The sequence below is a fragment of the Prunus avium genome, chromosome 8, assembly GCF_965620075.1.
Source record: "Prunus avium chromosome 8, drPruAviu1.hap1.1, whole genome shotgun sequence".
NCBI lineage: Eukaryota > Viridiplantae > Streptophyta > Magnoliopsida > Rosales > Rosaceae > Prunus > Prunus avium.
In genome coordinates this window covers 29,810,772-29,827,109 of record NC_142291.1, presented here as the reverse complement: position 1 = coordinate 29,827,109, position 16,338 = coordinate 29,810,772, and the positions used below count along the sequence as shown (strand labels likewise).

At 40.3% G+C, this 16,338-nt stretch overlaps 1 pseudogene; it reads right to left on the bottom strand.

Annotated features, from left to right (window-relative positions):
* Window positions 1-7,083: 7,083 nt before the first annotated feature.
* LOC110772320 (L-type lectin-domain containing receptor kinase IX.1-like) lies at window positions 7,084-14,361 on the bottom strand (annotated as a pseudogene).
* Window positions 14,362-16,338: the final 1,977 nt, after the last annotated feature.

Below are 16,338 nucleotides of genomic sequence, written 5' to 3'. Positions count from 1 at the left end.
CTGGAAAAATCTGGATCTTGAAGCTCTTTGAATTATCTTTCCAAGAATATGCAGCCCAGCTCAAGGAAAAATCGGAAAGCCCTTCAAATGTGATATTTGGCCCATTAACGTAGATGCTGCCGAATTTGACCTTAAGTTGCCAAAACTTGTATAACTTTCTCTAGAAGACTTGGAATCATAAACCGTAAAATTCTCCAGAAACTAGACTTCCGTATCTTTCCAATGATGTATGGCTCATCATCTGGTTCTTCTTGAGAAAGTACAGTCCAATTCGTGAAGTTGACTGATCTGCAGTCACCGATGAGCTAACTTGTCTCCAAAATGCATTTAATGACTTTCAAGCTTATTACACTGAAACAAACACAAAACTTATTAAAAGCACAAGTTTAACTCAAAAACATAACCAAATCATAAGTTAGAAGGATACAAAATGATATGTAATTATGCACCGATCAGGTGCGAGACCGAAGAGAGAGAGAGGGGAGATCGGGTTTGGGAGAGAGAGAAGGCGAGTGCCACTGTGCACTCGCGCACTCCTTGGGTTTTGGGGTTATTTTTGGGTTTTAAGTAATTTTTTAATAAATTTCCATAATTACCATTATGTCCTTTTTATTCGTTAATTTCCCAAATCGAGCATGCCGCCCGTCTACGAACTCTTTTCAACAAGACGGACGCAATGGGGCAACTCGTTTTGCCAAATTCTTTCCCGAAATCAAAATTAACCATTTTGCCCTTTAAATAATATTAATTATTAAATTTCAATAATTATTATTAATTAATTCATATTAGTTTATTTAATTTACTTATTTTAATTTATTTATTATGTTTTAAATTTAATTCTTTCATTTTGGGGTCGGGATGTTACAATTTTAGGAAATAAGTTGTTGGTTTCATCAAACCATTTGACACTCCATTGACGGATGAATGTTTTCGTGTAGTGTGAATAAAATGGATTGAATGGGATTTTGTAAAATGGAATTGTAAACAAGGGTAGAATGAAGGAGGTATCCAGAAATAAATTCACTGAAGATTGTTTAGAATGGAGGAGGTAGCCAAAGTGTTTTTGTTTATTTCTTTCTGGGTAATCAAACACCTACTCAACTCAACTACATGTTTGAATAATTTTCAGCAATAGCAGTATACAAACAAATTTGAGCACATCTTGATTTTCAAATTCAACGTCATTTCATTAAATTACTATATCAAAAATAAGGTTTACCAAAGAGATTAGCCAAGTATCTTCCTAATAGATTCTTAACCTGCAAAGCGAATTAAATAAAACTTGATCATTTCCATTTTCCAAATGCAAATCACGAGAAGAAAGATCATCTTTTTTTTTTTTGGGTAAAACAGTAGCCTGTCTAAAGCTGAAAAATATTAATGGCAATAATTCCGATGAGAAATTTGTACAAACTGTGAAAGTCGTACGCTTTTGTTACCAATGCCTAAGGGTCTGAGCTCATGACCAAAAATATATATATATATATATATTTAAAGAACCTGACCCGCCCAGGCGCAGCTCAACTCCCTGCCTCCTCCCTAGGGCTCGTCAATGGGCCGGGCCGGGCTGGATTTTTTTAGAAAATTCAAAGCCCAAGCCCGACCCATGGGCCGGGCTTGAGAAAGCTGTTTGTGCTTGATAAATCACGGCCATAAGCTGGCCGAAGGAACCTCTTCTCTCGGCCCTGGCACTTGTTTGTAAAACTAAAACGCGGCGTTTCGCCAGGGTACTTCGCCTTTCTAAAGACAAAAGAAGAAATGCTAAGGCATGATCATCTCGGCCTTAAGTGCAGGCCGAGGCCGAGGCCGGGCAATTTCACGGCCAGGGGCATTAAAAGAAAATCATCACGTGACAACAGGGTCCCAGACTTCATTTAATGAAGTAGTGCCTGTTTAAATGTAGCAAACCCACTGGCCACAAAGGAGCATTTAATGCACGAGGGAAGGTGGGAAGTGATTGAAGTCAGGATTTGGTGATGTGGATCAGAGTGATTAGACGTGGACATTCTCACAAAGAATTCTGACAGCTTGAGATATTGGTTCACCAGCTATCCAGGCCATAAATGAGTCTCCACGGCCAGAAGTTCAGAACCCACGATCGAGAGCGGCGGCCGAGATTCACCAGGATTTCGGGGGTCACACCACCATACTTCACGATCCCAAATGTCGATTGGACTGCCCACTTGCTCTAATCAAGCTCCACCACGCAGATTTTCAGCCTCGATTACTCCTCCAGGGACTCTCCCTATAAATACAAGGCTCGAGCTACATTCAAAGAGTTCAACACCAAAACAAAGCCTCCCACGGAGCAACTTATCTTTTCCTGTAATGCACTTTCAATATCTTTACTTGCTTTCCTAGGAGTAGTGTTAGGTTGTAAGGAAAATCCATTCATCAATATATCATACGACCCTTGATTTTCAAGGCGCCGGAGCACCATCCTTGTTGTTCGTTCACTCACCCCATATATCACACGACCGCCGCTCCCTGAGCAGCGCGCCGGAGCACCGCCCAAAACCCACCACCAACACCATCACTCAACGACCTTGTAGTTCAGGCCGTGAACCTAACAGCCGAGACCAGTTCCTCTCTCGGCTACAATCGTTTGATTAAGAAGACGAGTTCAAACAGGCGCACCACTTATCCATTCAACACTCATCAACATCTCGACGCACGGTAGACCGTGCTGGCACGCCCGCGCACAACCGCACCGCACCCAAAAGCAGGAAACCGCGTGTCAACGCACATCCCCTCGGCCCGGAACTCCAGGCCGTGAGATTTGCGCGGCAGACAAAAGCCCATCGGGCCAGGCCGGGCCTACTTCAATAGAAAAAAATCATAAACTTAATCATAAGGGCATTTTAGTCCAAATTTGAGATTAAACTCACTTAATTCCAATATTTTCACATCAAACCAAATTCATAAAACACCTAATAAAGTCACACAACTTAATAAGATTTTCTACAAAAATAATAAAACCAAGTATTATTTTTGAGGTTATTACATAATTAGACCGTAATACGTTTTAAGAAATAATTTTAAAAAATAATAAGTATAAAAAAAATATTTTTTTTAAAGGATTGTATGAATAAATATGCAAATGTTTGGTGATGTGTTCAAGAAAAGCATGATTATATTTGGTGATACGATTATGTTTCGTGATATGATTATATTTGGTGATATGATATGTTGTTCATCTTATTTATATATATATAATTGTTGTATTAATAATTGACACAAATTAAATTAATGTGCTAATCATCCAATTATAAACTAGGAATGAGTAAAGAAAAGTAAATGAAATGAAACAAATTATATATGTGATTTAAGTGATATAATCCAAATCCTAAACTCTTATTTATACATAATTATATATGTATGCGGGCCTAACGGGCCGGGCTTTTTTGGGCCTAATCAGGCCGGGACGGGCTTCAAACACTCAAGTCCAAGCCTAGCCCGGCCCAAGGCGGGCCGGGCCATCTCAAAGCCCATAACGGGCCGGGCGAGCCCCCATCGGCCCATGAGCCCGCGGGCCAAATGATGAGGCCTACTCCTCCCCCTAATAATTAGGGTTAAATTGCGGCAGTTCCTCCCACCTAGGCCGATTTTTCGAACACTACTACCAATTTACTCTCTTGGGGTTTTCTGCCTAATCAAATGCGGTGTTTATAACAGAAAGCGAATGTGCTGCGAGGAGCTCGGTATCATCACTGAAGTCGAAGGCTGAGGCATCGTTCATCTGGTCCATAACCAGAACCCTCTCTTCCTCTCCCTCGTTACGCTTCTCGAATGTTGAAGCCGGACGGTGAAAAAATGAAAAACGAAACTAGCCCTCGCCCAACAGGCCTATATTTGCAATTGGTGTGTTAGATAAAAAATGTAATAACGTAATTAAAAATTCACCCAACATAATTTCACTCTTATTTACCAATAAGAGTTTTTATTATTAATTGAGTACGACCCATTCAAGATAAAAAATATCTCTTAATTATAATCTCTTTGAGAAGAGAACACCCTTTGATTCCAATGTGAAGAATGAAATAAATAATGGAATTTGATTTGATGTTATGGCTGCATCCAGGAAACCCTAGACTACCTACATACCCCCTGTCGGGGATCAAGCCTTTTGTACTTCACTAGAGAATTTGATTGGACTTTCAAGGAATGAAAGACCCCTTGAAAGAATTTGCGGTGTGAGAAATATTTTATGGAATTTGGATGAATGTGGTTGGACCAGGGATTCAATTTGATTTTATGGTTGGAAAAGTGTTTATGGCTAATTTGGTTAAGGTAAACCAGGGATTCTGTTTGGACTTGCGGTTGTATCTGGATTGAATTTCCAAATTGCCTACGTATCCTTGGCGGAATCAAACCGGATGTTGTTCAGAAATGATTTGTGTGGAAATAGATATTTGATTTGTGGGAATTTGGTTGATGTAACCAGTGATTCAAGTTTGATTGCGGTTGCGTCTATTGGGGTGTTAGACTGCCTACGTACCCTTGATGGGATCAAACCAACGTAGTTCGGAAATATATTTGATTGAATTTTCAAGGAATGAATGACCCCTTGAAAGAGTTTGTGGTTGAGAGATTTAAATTTGATCTCATTGAAATTTATATGGGTAGATGACCCATGAGAAAATTTGGAACGGTTTTGTACCATTTTTTATTGTCGATGTCCAAAGAAAATTAACAGGCATTTTAATGAGCCCATTAATTTGCTCCCATATAACTTTGAGATAACATAATTTATTTGGACCACCCATCAAATATTTTGGGTTGTTGAAAATTAATGGGTAATTTGTTTTGTCAACCCATTAATTATGTTTCCGGGCCTTGACATTTCCATTAGTTAGCCCATAAACAAAAGTCCATGTCAGAAAGGTTTTGAGAGCCAGCTGCCATTTGAAACTGATATCCATTTGGAGTAGTAGAGATCAATCCAAAGTGAGTCACTCCCATCTTTATCTGGAGTAGTTTAAATTAACTCAGATTGGACCAAGCTATGTATCTCTTCAGCTACCCGTTAACCATAATCAATTCAGAGTTTTGAGTTTGAGACGCCAGGACCAAGGAGACATCAAAACAAGGTTGATACTTTCCTGTGCTCCTTTCTGTCAGATTTAGACTACATAACCCATTAAAATATTAAATTGATGTATGGGAATTAGAGGCAGCGTCTTGTTTGTCTAAGTATGGAGCCTTTGAACCAAAAAAAGAAGTACAGCCTCTATTATTCTTTATTTGCCACTTTCCTTCTTTTTGTCTTTTTTTGTCAATCCTTTTACTTTCCTTTTCTCTCCCTGCGAGCTTTCTCCCTAAGCTATTGTTGCCTGGCTTTCAATTGCTCTGGCGTGAGAGAAGGTTTTGGAGCCTCAACCTTGGTGTTGATTGGTACTGATGGCATTTGATCTATGTTTGGATCATTCTCGTGTTCAACCAACCAAGTGAAGTGCACGGGTTGGGTTTCATGGAGAGAAGGGAATTTTCAAGGCCATGCGGCCTCAAATTGGTGCAGTGCATTCAGACGAGCCTTTACATGGCTCCTTTCTTATTATTTGTCTTGACAGAGCAACTGGGCGTTTCTTGTTGGCTAAGACCTCCATCTTTTCCTTTTGCTTGCTGATACCTTTCTTCTCTTTTGAAATCTCTGCTTTTTCTTTTTGTGTGGCTATTTGTCTTGGTGACTTGTGTCTTCACACTAAAAGTGAATTGGGTTGATTACCCTCTGTCTTGTTTGGAACAGCTGTGCGTTTCTTCTTTGATTTGTGACTGGGATTTTTGCTGGGGCAAAGTCCCATTTAGACGTCAGAGAAAGGCTTGCTGCCGATTACCCTCTGTCTTGTTTGGAACAACTGTGCGTTCCTTCTTTGATTTGTGACTGGGATTTTTGCTGGGGCAAAGTCCCATTTAGACGCCAGAGAAAGGTTTGCTGCCCACTTGTGCATTACTTTTCTTCTTTATTTGTCCAAGGCTCCAGGGAAATTGAGGGGTACAAATTTAATTCTCTTGTGCTTGACTTGGAGAATTTTGGTCTGACAAGAAAATAGTTTTCTTTTTGTACAGAAACCTCTTGAATATCTTTGTCTTTATGTCTGTTACTCAATAGCACCTGTATATTTTCATCGAGTATTTCTATGAACACCTGCCAATTGCTCATAGAACTTAATACAGTGGGATTCTTGCGAAAGCCCACCTGTATATTTTCACAATAGGGAGGTCCTTGTGAGAGCTCCCTCTTGTGTGATTTCTTGAGATTTCTCTAAAAACAGAGACATGATTTCTTCAATTATTTTTGAGAATGATGAATTTCTTTTGCCTGCAGTAATCTCATGAGACTTCTTTGACAGTAAGGACATGAAGAAATTTCGCAGTGCACATTCTCAAAGCTTTTATGGCAGACAGCAGCGGAAGGGGACTTTTAACTTTGATAGAAAATCTTGTACAGAGAAACATGATGAAATTTTCCAGAGAAGAAATAAACTTTATACCTTGCCTTTCTTCTGCCCTTTTCTTTCTCTTCCTCCTCAACCAGAATCCCAGCAGCCTCTTCAGACCTCTGCCTTCCTTTCTGCAGCAACTTTTATTTTTGCCTCTGTTTCCTCTTCTTCGTCCCCTTTTTTCTTTGCTCACCAATGGTCTCTTTTTATAGACCCAAAGAAAACTGAAAGGAGTGGAGCCAGTTAAGGGCTCACGTATTGTGTGGGTGCTGTACGTGGGAGTAACTTCCCACTTTCTTTCAGCCCCTCAACTCCGTTCATGAAGCATATCCTGTTACTGCTTTTAATTCATTAATATTTTCTTGTAAAAATATTAATATTAATTCATTTTGGGCCTAAACTAATTTAGCAACAAGTCCACAAGACCATTTTAGCCATGAGCCCAACTTCTTTAGACTTGGGCCAGAATTTAATTTGCTGTCAATAAATTTTTTTATTTCAACATGGTGTAAACTGATGTCCACCAAATCCAGATAACACCCTCAGCCACACACATATTTCCCCCCTTCCTAAATAAGAAGAATTAACACTGAAATGAACATCCCTACATTTAACTTCATCTATTTGCCCTTGAAGTTGTTTGGTGTACTACTTTAACGACCCACAGTTTCGAAACTAGAAGTTAATGATTGCTGAGAGGAACCAGCTTCTTGTTGAGGTTGAGGTGGCGGATGATCATGCAAGTCTTTTGGAAGTTGAGGCAATGGTGCTTCAAGCTGAAGAACCCTCATCACTTGCCCTGCTTTTGGTCTTTCCTTGTTGTTGGGATGAGTACACCATAATCCCACAATTAACAAGCATTCCATTTCATTTGGAACAAAATTCATATCCAATCTCTCATCAGCTGAAGAGAGCAGATTTCCGGCAAGGTACAGCTGCCAAACCCACCTGAAAAGCGGCACGTGATATTCTTCATCCTGATAAGTCCTCCTTCCACATGCAAGTTCCAAGGCCACAACTCCAAAACTATACATGTCTGACTCTTTACTAGCCCTACCTCCATTTGCATATTCCGGGGCTATGTAACCAAAAGTCCCTACCACTCCTGTTGTCTGAGCCCTGAACCGCGGATCCACGAGCTTAGCAATCCCAAAATCACCAAGCTTAGTCTTGAAATCGTAGTCCAACAATACGTTAGCTGATTTGATATCCCTATGCAGTGATAACAGTAATAGTTAGCTAAGAGTTTGTTAGTGTTGGCACGTGTGGTTCACATGTTACAGCTGTAGTTACAGCTGTTAGTTAGTTTGTTTACAGCTGTAATTAGTTAGTAAACATCTGATATAACAGATCTATCTCTCTATAATTGTTCATACGATTGAAAATTCAATAAAGCAAATTCTCTCTTATTTCTGAGTTCTTCTTCAATATTCTTCTTCTTCCTTCAGCCTCAATTCTTCTTCCTTATACTGTTAACATGGTATCAGTCGCCAGGAATCGATCCTGATCTTCTTTCTCTTTTCTGCTGCGTGATTTCTCCTCCTTCTCTCTCTATTCTTGTTCTCTGCTACACGTTTTCCCCAAATCCTAAATTCTTCCCGATTTTTTTTTTTTTTTCTTTTTCTCAAACCCTAAATTCTTTGTGAGTTCTTCAATCTCATGGCGTCTTCTTCGTCTACCTCCTCTCTCAAGATTGAGTCTCTTCTCGGCATGCTTACCATTCGCTTGAGTGATGACAACTATCTGAAGTGGAGCTATCAGCTTGAGTCGGTGTTACAGGGCTACGATCTCTTTGGACATCTTGATGGATCTGTGACTGCTCCTCCGAAATTTGCAATTTTGGATGAGGAAGGTGTTACTTCTGAAGTCACCGCTGCTTACAAAGACTGGCTGCGCACTGATAAAGCTCTCCTAAGTTTGCTGATTGCCTCTCTCTCCGATGAAGCTCTTGAGTATGTCATTGGAAGTCGCACTGCTCGTGAGGCCTGGCTTAATCTTACGGATCGCTATGCTTCAATTTCTCGAGCACGTATCAACCACTTGAAGACTGAAATGCAGACATCGCAGAAAGGTGGTGACTCGATTGAACGATTCCTTCTTCGTTTGAAGCATATTCGTGATCAATTGCATTCTGCTGGTGTGAAGATTTCTGATGACGATTTTGTCATCGCTGCTCTCAACGGTTTGCCGCCGGAATATGATATCATCAAAACTGTGTTAATTGCTCGAGATACTTCCCTTTCTCTTAAAGACTTCCGCGCTCAACTTCTTGTTGCTGAGCAAACCGCTGAGGCTAGGGTTGTGACCCATTCTGCAATGTTTACTTCTCAATCTGTTCCTAGGTCTGCAAGCTATGGTCCTTCGTCTGGTCAAGGTTTGCTTCCTACACCGGTGCAGGGTCCGGTTGGCTATGCTGGCTCTAACACGCGTTTTCCTGGTCCTCGTCCTAATTTCAATGGCAATTATGGTCGTGGCAATTTTGGTTCTGGTAAATCTGGTTCATCTCAATTCCGTCCTTCCTCTGCTGGATTTCGCAATGGTTTCTCTACCAATAAATCTGCAGTTCCAGAGTGTCAAATTTGCAGTAAGCGTGGGCACACTGCTGCTAATTGTTACCATCGCCATTCTTCTCCTAATCCTGCTACCTCTTCTGTGATAATTGAGTGCCAAATTTGTGGTAAAAAGGGGCATGGTGCTTTGGATTGTTACCACCGTTCCAATTATGCATTTCAAGGTCAATCTCCTCCTTCGTCCTTGACTGCAATGACTGCTCAGACTTCCTACAATCCTGATCAAGTATGGATAGCTGACAGTGGTGCTACACATCACATGGTCTCTACTCTCGATCACCTTAATAATGTGGCTGCTTGTGATTCTGCTGAGAATGTGACTGTTGGCAATGGGGAAGGTTTGCAAATCCGTCATATAGGAACTGCTAAGCTTTCTTCTTTAACACTTCCATCCGTGTTTCATGTTCCACATCTCACGGCTAATCTCTTATCTGTGCATCAACTGTGTAAAGATAACAATTGCAATATTATCTTTGATGTTTCTGGATTTTATATACAGGACAAGCTCACCAAGCAAATTCTGATCCAAGGCAAGAGTAGCCAGGGGCTCTATCCAATACCAGTGTCTCTGCAATCTTCCGTTTTTGTACCATCTCCCATACAACATTCTCAGCATTCTGTGTCTCCGTCAGTTGCGTTTCTTGGTCAGCAGGTTAAATCCTCCTTATGGCATCACAGGTTGGGCCATCCAACTAATGAAGTGGTGAAGTATATGCTCAAAGCTGCTCAACTTCCCTATTGTGATGATTCTCAATTTTTCGTGTGTTCTGATTGTCTTCATGGCAAAATGCATAAACTCCCTTTTCCTACTGATCATGTAAAGGTTACCATTCCATTTCAAAAAATCCATAGTGATGTGTGGGGTCCCTCTAGAATGAAATCTATTGATGGCTTTCGGTTTTATGTGATCTTTGTTGATGAGTGTACTGGCTATACGTGGTTGTATCCACTTTATAATAAATCAGAAGTTTATGCTACTTTTCTCAAGTTTCATGCCATGCTTGTTACTCAATTTACTGCTTCTGTCAAATGTTTGCAAAGTGATGGGGGATGGGAGTTTACTAGTAAGTTGTTCACTGATTATTTGGCTTCTAAGGGCATTGAACATCAATTATCCTGTCCTTACACTCCTCAGCAAAATGGTTTAGCTGAGAGGAAGAATAGACATCTCATTGAAACCTCTATTACTCTCTTGACTGCTGCTCATCTTCCTAGTCAGTTTTGGTTTCATGCTACTGCTCATGTTGCCTATTTGATTAATAGGATGCCTAGTAAGAGTTTGGATCTTCAGTCTCCTTATTATAGACTATTTGGCTTGGTTCCTGATATCACACATGTTAAGGTGTTTGGTACTGCAGTTTATCCATATTTGAGACCTTATGCTGAGCATAAGCTTCAACCTCGCACAACTCAGTGTGTTTTTCTTGGATATGCACAAGGTTATAAAGGTGTCATTTGTTATAATCCTTCCACGGGAAAATTGGTGATATCTAGGCATGTTCTCCATGATGAAACTTGTCGTCCTTTTAAGAGGCTTCCAGCAGATGTTTCTCAGGTATTCTCTATGCCCTCACCGTCTACCTCTATCCGAGTTCCACTTCTCGTATCTGTGCCTACTTCTGCTATTCCTAATTCCGTACAAGGTTCTGAGAATTTGGCACCTCCTCATGATCACTCTGTGTCTGTGCCAACCTCTGATTCTGCATCATCTAAACATTCCATATCTCCAGACCCTAGTCCTTCACTTTCTCATGCTGTATCTCCTTCAGATTCTATAGCATCTGTTTTAAATGCTCATCAATTACAAGTCCTTGTGCCTACCATTTCTGCATCTGCTATTACTTCATCTTCTGTCTCTGAGATATCTGCACCTTCTATTCCATCTGGTAATACACATCATATGCAAACCCGAGCTAAGAGTGGAATTAGCAAACAGAACCCTTTTCCAGATTATCAATGTTATCATACTATCATTCCTGTTATTTCTGCAGCGGATGAGCCTTCTTCCTATCGCATGGCTGCTCAGTCTCCTGCTTGGGTTAAAGCAATGCAAGAAGAACTTGAAGCATTACAAATGCAAGGCACTTGGTCTCTAGTGCCTTATCCTTCCCAGAAAAATATAGTTGGCAGCAAATGGATCTACAAGATCAAGCGCAATGCCGATGGTTCAATTGCAAGGTATAAAGCTCGTTTGGTGGCTCAAGGATTCAGCCAACAACTGGGTCTGGATTTTAGTGAAACTTTTAGCCCGGTTGTCAGACATACAACTGTGAGACTGATACTTAGTTTGGCAGCTATGAACAAGTGGTGTTTGCGTCAGTTAGATGTTAAGAACGCATTTTTACATGGTGATCTTGAAGAGGAAGTTTACATGCGACAGCCGCCAGGTTTTGAAGATTCCCAGCATCCAGACTTTGTGTGTAGGTTGGCCAAGTCCCTCTATGGCCTTAAACAGGCACCAAGGGCTTGGAATGCCAAGTTTACAGGTTATCTTCCAGCCTTAGGTTTTAATTCCTCCCATTCTGACCCTAGCCTGTTTGTCAAGCATGAAGGTTCTGATATTGTGATTTTACTGCTGTATGTAGATGATATTATTTTGACTGGTTCAAGTCCTCAGTTGGTTCAAACAGTTATTGATGATTTAGGAGCTGTGTTTGACATGAAAGACATGGGCAGACTTGCTTATTTTTTAGGTCTTCAGGTGTCTTATGATTCAACAGGAGGGATCTTTGTTCATCAGACCAAGTATGCTCAAGAGTTGTTAAATAAAGCAGGAATGACCAATTGTAAAGCTTGTCCAACTCCTTGCAAGCCACATAATCAAGTATTACAGACAGCGGGGCAGCCATTAACTGATCCAACTTTGTATCGAAGTCTTGTTGGTGCTTTACAGTATTTGACCTTCACAAGGCCTGATTTGTCATATTCTGTCAATACTGTGTGTCAGTATATGACTACACCTACAGAAGCACATTTTGATTTGGTCAAACGTATCTTGAGGTATATTCAAGGTACCATACAGTATGGCATTCACTTCACTACAGGCCATTGGCATCTGCAAGCCTATAGTGATGCAGACTGGGCTGGAGACTTGAATACACGCAGGTCTACCACAGGATTTGTGGTATTTCTTGGAAATAATCCTATTTCTTGGCAGTCTAAAAAGCAGGGATCTATGTCTAGAAGTTCGACTGAAGCAGAGTATAGGGCATTGGCCAATACAGCTGCAGATTTAGCTTGGGTTCGACAAGTCTTGTTGGATTTGAAAGTATGTTTACCTGAGCCTCCTACAATTTCATGTGATAATTTGTCTGCATTGGCTCTTAGTTCTAATCCTATATATCACTCACGCATCAAGCACCTCGACATTGATTTTCATTTCGTGCGTGAAAGGGTGCAAAGGAATGATCTTACTGTCCAGTATATTCCTACTGAAGAACAACTAGCTGATGTCTTTACTAAAGGACTACATAGTCCTGTTTTCTTGAGCCATTGTGCAAACATGAGGCTGGGCAACCTAGAGCTCGATTTGAGGGGGAATGATAACAGTAATAGTTAGCTAAGAGTTTGTTAGTGTTGGCACGTGTGGTTCACATGTTACAGCTGTAGTTACAGCTGTTAGTTAGTTTGTTTACAGCTGTAATTAGTTAGTAAACATCTGATATAACAGATCTATCTCTCTGTAATTGTTCATACGATTGAAAATTCAATAAAGCAAATTCTCTCTCATTTCTGAGTTCTTCTTCAATATTCTTCTTCTTCCTTCAGCCTCAATTCTTCTTCCTTATACTGTTAACATGCAGGACACACGTCTCTGCATCTTCATGTAGGTAATGAACGGCTGTGGCTAAGTGTAAAGCTATCTTGTACCCTCAAATGCCATTGCAAGGTTGTTCTAGAGCCGAATAGATGTGTGTCAAGGCTGCTGTTAGGCATGTATGCATAAACAAGTAAGCACTCGCCTTGCTCATGACACCATCCAATGAATTGCACCAGGTTCCTGTGTATCAAGCGGCTTATTATTTTCACTTCGTTGATGAAGACTCTCTCATAGTGCTCGGATTCTGGGATGATTCTCTTCACAGCAACTGTGCAGCCTAGATCTTGTATGATTCCTTTATAAACTTTCCCTGACCCTCCTTGGCCTAGCCTTCTGTCGTTTGCAAAGTCATTGGTGGCTGCAACTAATTCTTGGTAAGAAAATCGTCTTGGCAAGGCTTGCCACACAAGATCTGTGGAGGCTACTGAATTGGAGTCATTTCCATGTTCATCAATCCTGTTTATCTGCCTCTTTACCACCAACCAGCATATGGCTACACCAACAATCAAAATGAAGACAGAAACTTCAACGGCCACAATCGAGAATAACCTCCTCTCCTTTTTGGTACTTAACTCCTTTGAGTTTGATCCGAAATCCCATGTATATATAGCATTCCGCTCTCGGGCACAGCCATTGGCAGTTGAAAATCCAATTGTAACCCACTCTGGGAGAACCTTTCTCAGGTCAGTAGTGTAAGAAAGCGAAGTGTTGGCCACATCAGTATATTCCTCATATGTCCAAAACACAGTGAGGTTATTGGTGGTAGCACTGTAAGTTATCTGTACGTGAACCTTCTTCCCACGTTTGCCGAGAGCATCCCAACGGGCATTAACAACTGAGGACATGGTATTGATATTGATCCCAACGTGTGGCCAGAGTGGATCCCATGTGTTTGGAAAAGTGTCAAACTCAACCATTACAATTTGGTTTTGGTTGTCAAAACGAGTGGTGGTGTTTAATAATCCTAGATCACCACCAGCAGAGTTTGGTGGAATTGGATAGTGAACAGGGGCAAGGAAAAACACAAGTCCATCACCAATGATGGTATCATTACGAACAGTGTCGATAATGAAAGAGAAATTAGTAGTGAAGTCTGCCAGTTTAGCAGAGTCCCATAAGTGCAAAGGTTCTGCATACGTAGCCCGGCCAGTGCGGCAACATATATCCTGTATATCTGTGGCTGTGATCCTGCTGAGTTCAATCACTCTTGAAGAAGGCGCGGCATCACCTTCATAAAGTATGTTGTTTGCATCTTGACCAAAGTCATTGATGCTGAAGGAAAGTGGATGAACAAAGGGTTGGAAAAAATTGAAGAACATGAAGAGAACAACAGAGCAGTTTATCAAGGATTGAAGACGGGAAGTTGATAGCCTGCTTAGAGACATCGCAATGCAACCAACAACAAGAACGTGAAAATCTGCAATGCAAGGAATAATGGTAATGTATGTGGCAACTATAATGAAGAAGTCAGAATTATGAAGAGTGTAATGCACACCAAGGATTGCCATGTTTTAAAGGGAAAGAAGCCCAATACTTTGACATTGAAAACAAAAGCACAAAGAAATTGAAATGGTCCATGTTCAAAAAATAAATATCAAGAAATGGTCCATGTTATGTGTTCTCGACACTCTGCAAGATGAAATTAACTTTGAAAACAAAAGCCCAAAGAAATTGAAATGGTCCATGTTCAAAAAATAAACATCAAGAAATGGTCCATGTTAGGTGTTCTCGACACGCTGTAAGATGAAATTGACATTGAAAACAAAAGTTCAAAGAAGTTGAAATGGTCCATGTTCAAAAAATAAATATCAAGAAATAGTCCATGTTAGGTGTTCTCGACATACTGCAAGATGAAATTGACATTGACATTGACTCAAATTGGGAACATGCAGATATTTGTTCCTTCTTGATTCTTCTGTCTTCCGTCCAAACACAATGTCTTCTTTACTCTTTGGCAAGTCAAAAGGCATGTTGTGTGCATCTCTGCTCTCCAGTCTCCACCACACCTCTCTCTCTCTCTCTCTCTCTCTCTCTCTCATATTAGAATTTAGAAATCATATGTTGCATTTGGAATTAGCCATCATATGATTGCAAGAAGTGTGAATCTTGAGTGTTGCTGGTTTTGTGGTATTTTGCTTCATTTTGCTAGGTGTAGTTCTTTTGTATGCAAAAGAAAATTGAATACATGTATGTGAAAATAGACGAAGGATGATCTTGATTCTATTTGTGGGTTCTAATGTAATTGATGCCACATAATGATTTCGGTTTAATTTATGATTTATGAATTTTAAAATTTGAAAAATTGTTATTTTACTTATACATATAGGGCCTCATCAGCTTTCTTCGCATAGGGCCTCAATATCTAATGGACCGGCTCTAACTCAAATCTTTTCAAATTTGTAACGCGTTGCTTGGAGATCAAGGGGTCACTTCGTCCACACACAAAAAAAGGGGCCATTTGGGGGAGTTAGAAATTTCCAAGTTGTATTTCTAGAAACCACTCATTAATTATTCATTTAGACTCTTAAAAGGATATATCATATAACCCTTTTCCTCGTCATTGTCTTTTGTTTTCCTTTCTTCCCCCAAACAATCACCGTAGGACTTGAACCAAAGAAAAATTGCAATATCAAGAAAACCTCAAATAATGAGAAAAATCTACATAAACTTCCAGGTAGCTGCCGGTTCCTTTGTAGCAAAGTTAACTGGAATAGTTCTAAGTGGCTCTTTCTACTTTAACACATAGCAAAGAAAGCACCTACTAAGTACATGCAAAAACACCCAACTGAAGCATATAAAATTAAATCTAACAATGATTATGGCATGCAATATATATATATATATATATATATATATATGGCAATAATTCCGATGAGAAATTTGTACAAACTGTGAAAGTCGTACACGTTTGTTACCAATGCCTAAGGGTCTGAGCTCAGGAAAAAATATATATATATATATTTAAAGGACCCGACCCACCCAGGCGCGGCCTAACTCCCTGCTGGCTCCCCCTAACAATTAGGGTTAAATTGCGGCAGTTCCTCCCGCCTAGGCCGATTTTTTGAACACTGCTACTAGTTTACTTTCTTGGGGTTTTCTGCCTAATCAAATGCGGCGTTTATAACAGAAAGCGAACGTGCCGCGAGGAGCTCGGTATCATCACTGAAGTCGGAGGCTGAGGCGTCGTTCATCTTGTCTAGAACCAGAACCCTCTCTTCCTCCCTCGTTACGCTTCTCGAACGTTGAAGCCGAATGGTGAAAAAATGAAAAACGAAACTAGCCCTCGCCCAACAGGCCTATATTTGCAATGAGTTTTTCTATTTAAACCCCACACTTCTCTTTGTTCACCCCATGTTCTAAGTTCACCCCAACTTCTAATTCAAATTTTCATAATTTCTAAGAAAACCCCACTATCTTCCCAAAACTACCCTCAAATTAAGTATTAATTTTCACACACCCCACACACCCCACTTAACCCTAGAATTGATCTAATAACTTATTAAGTTCC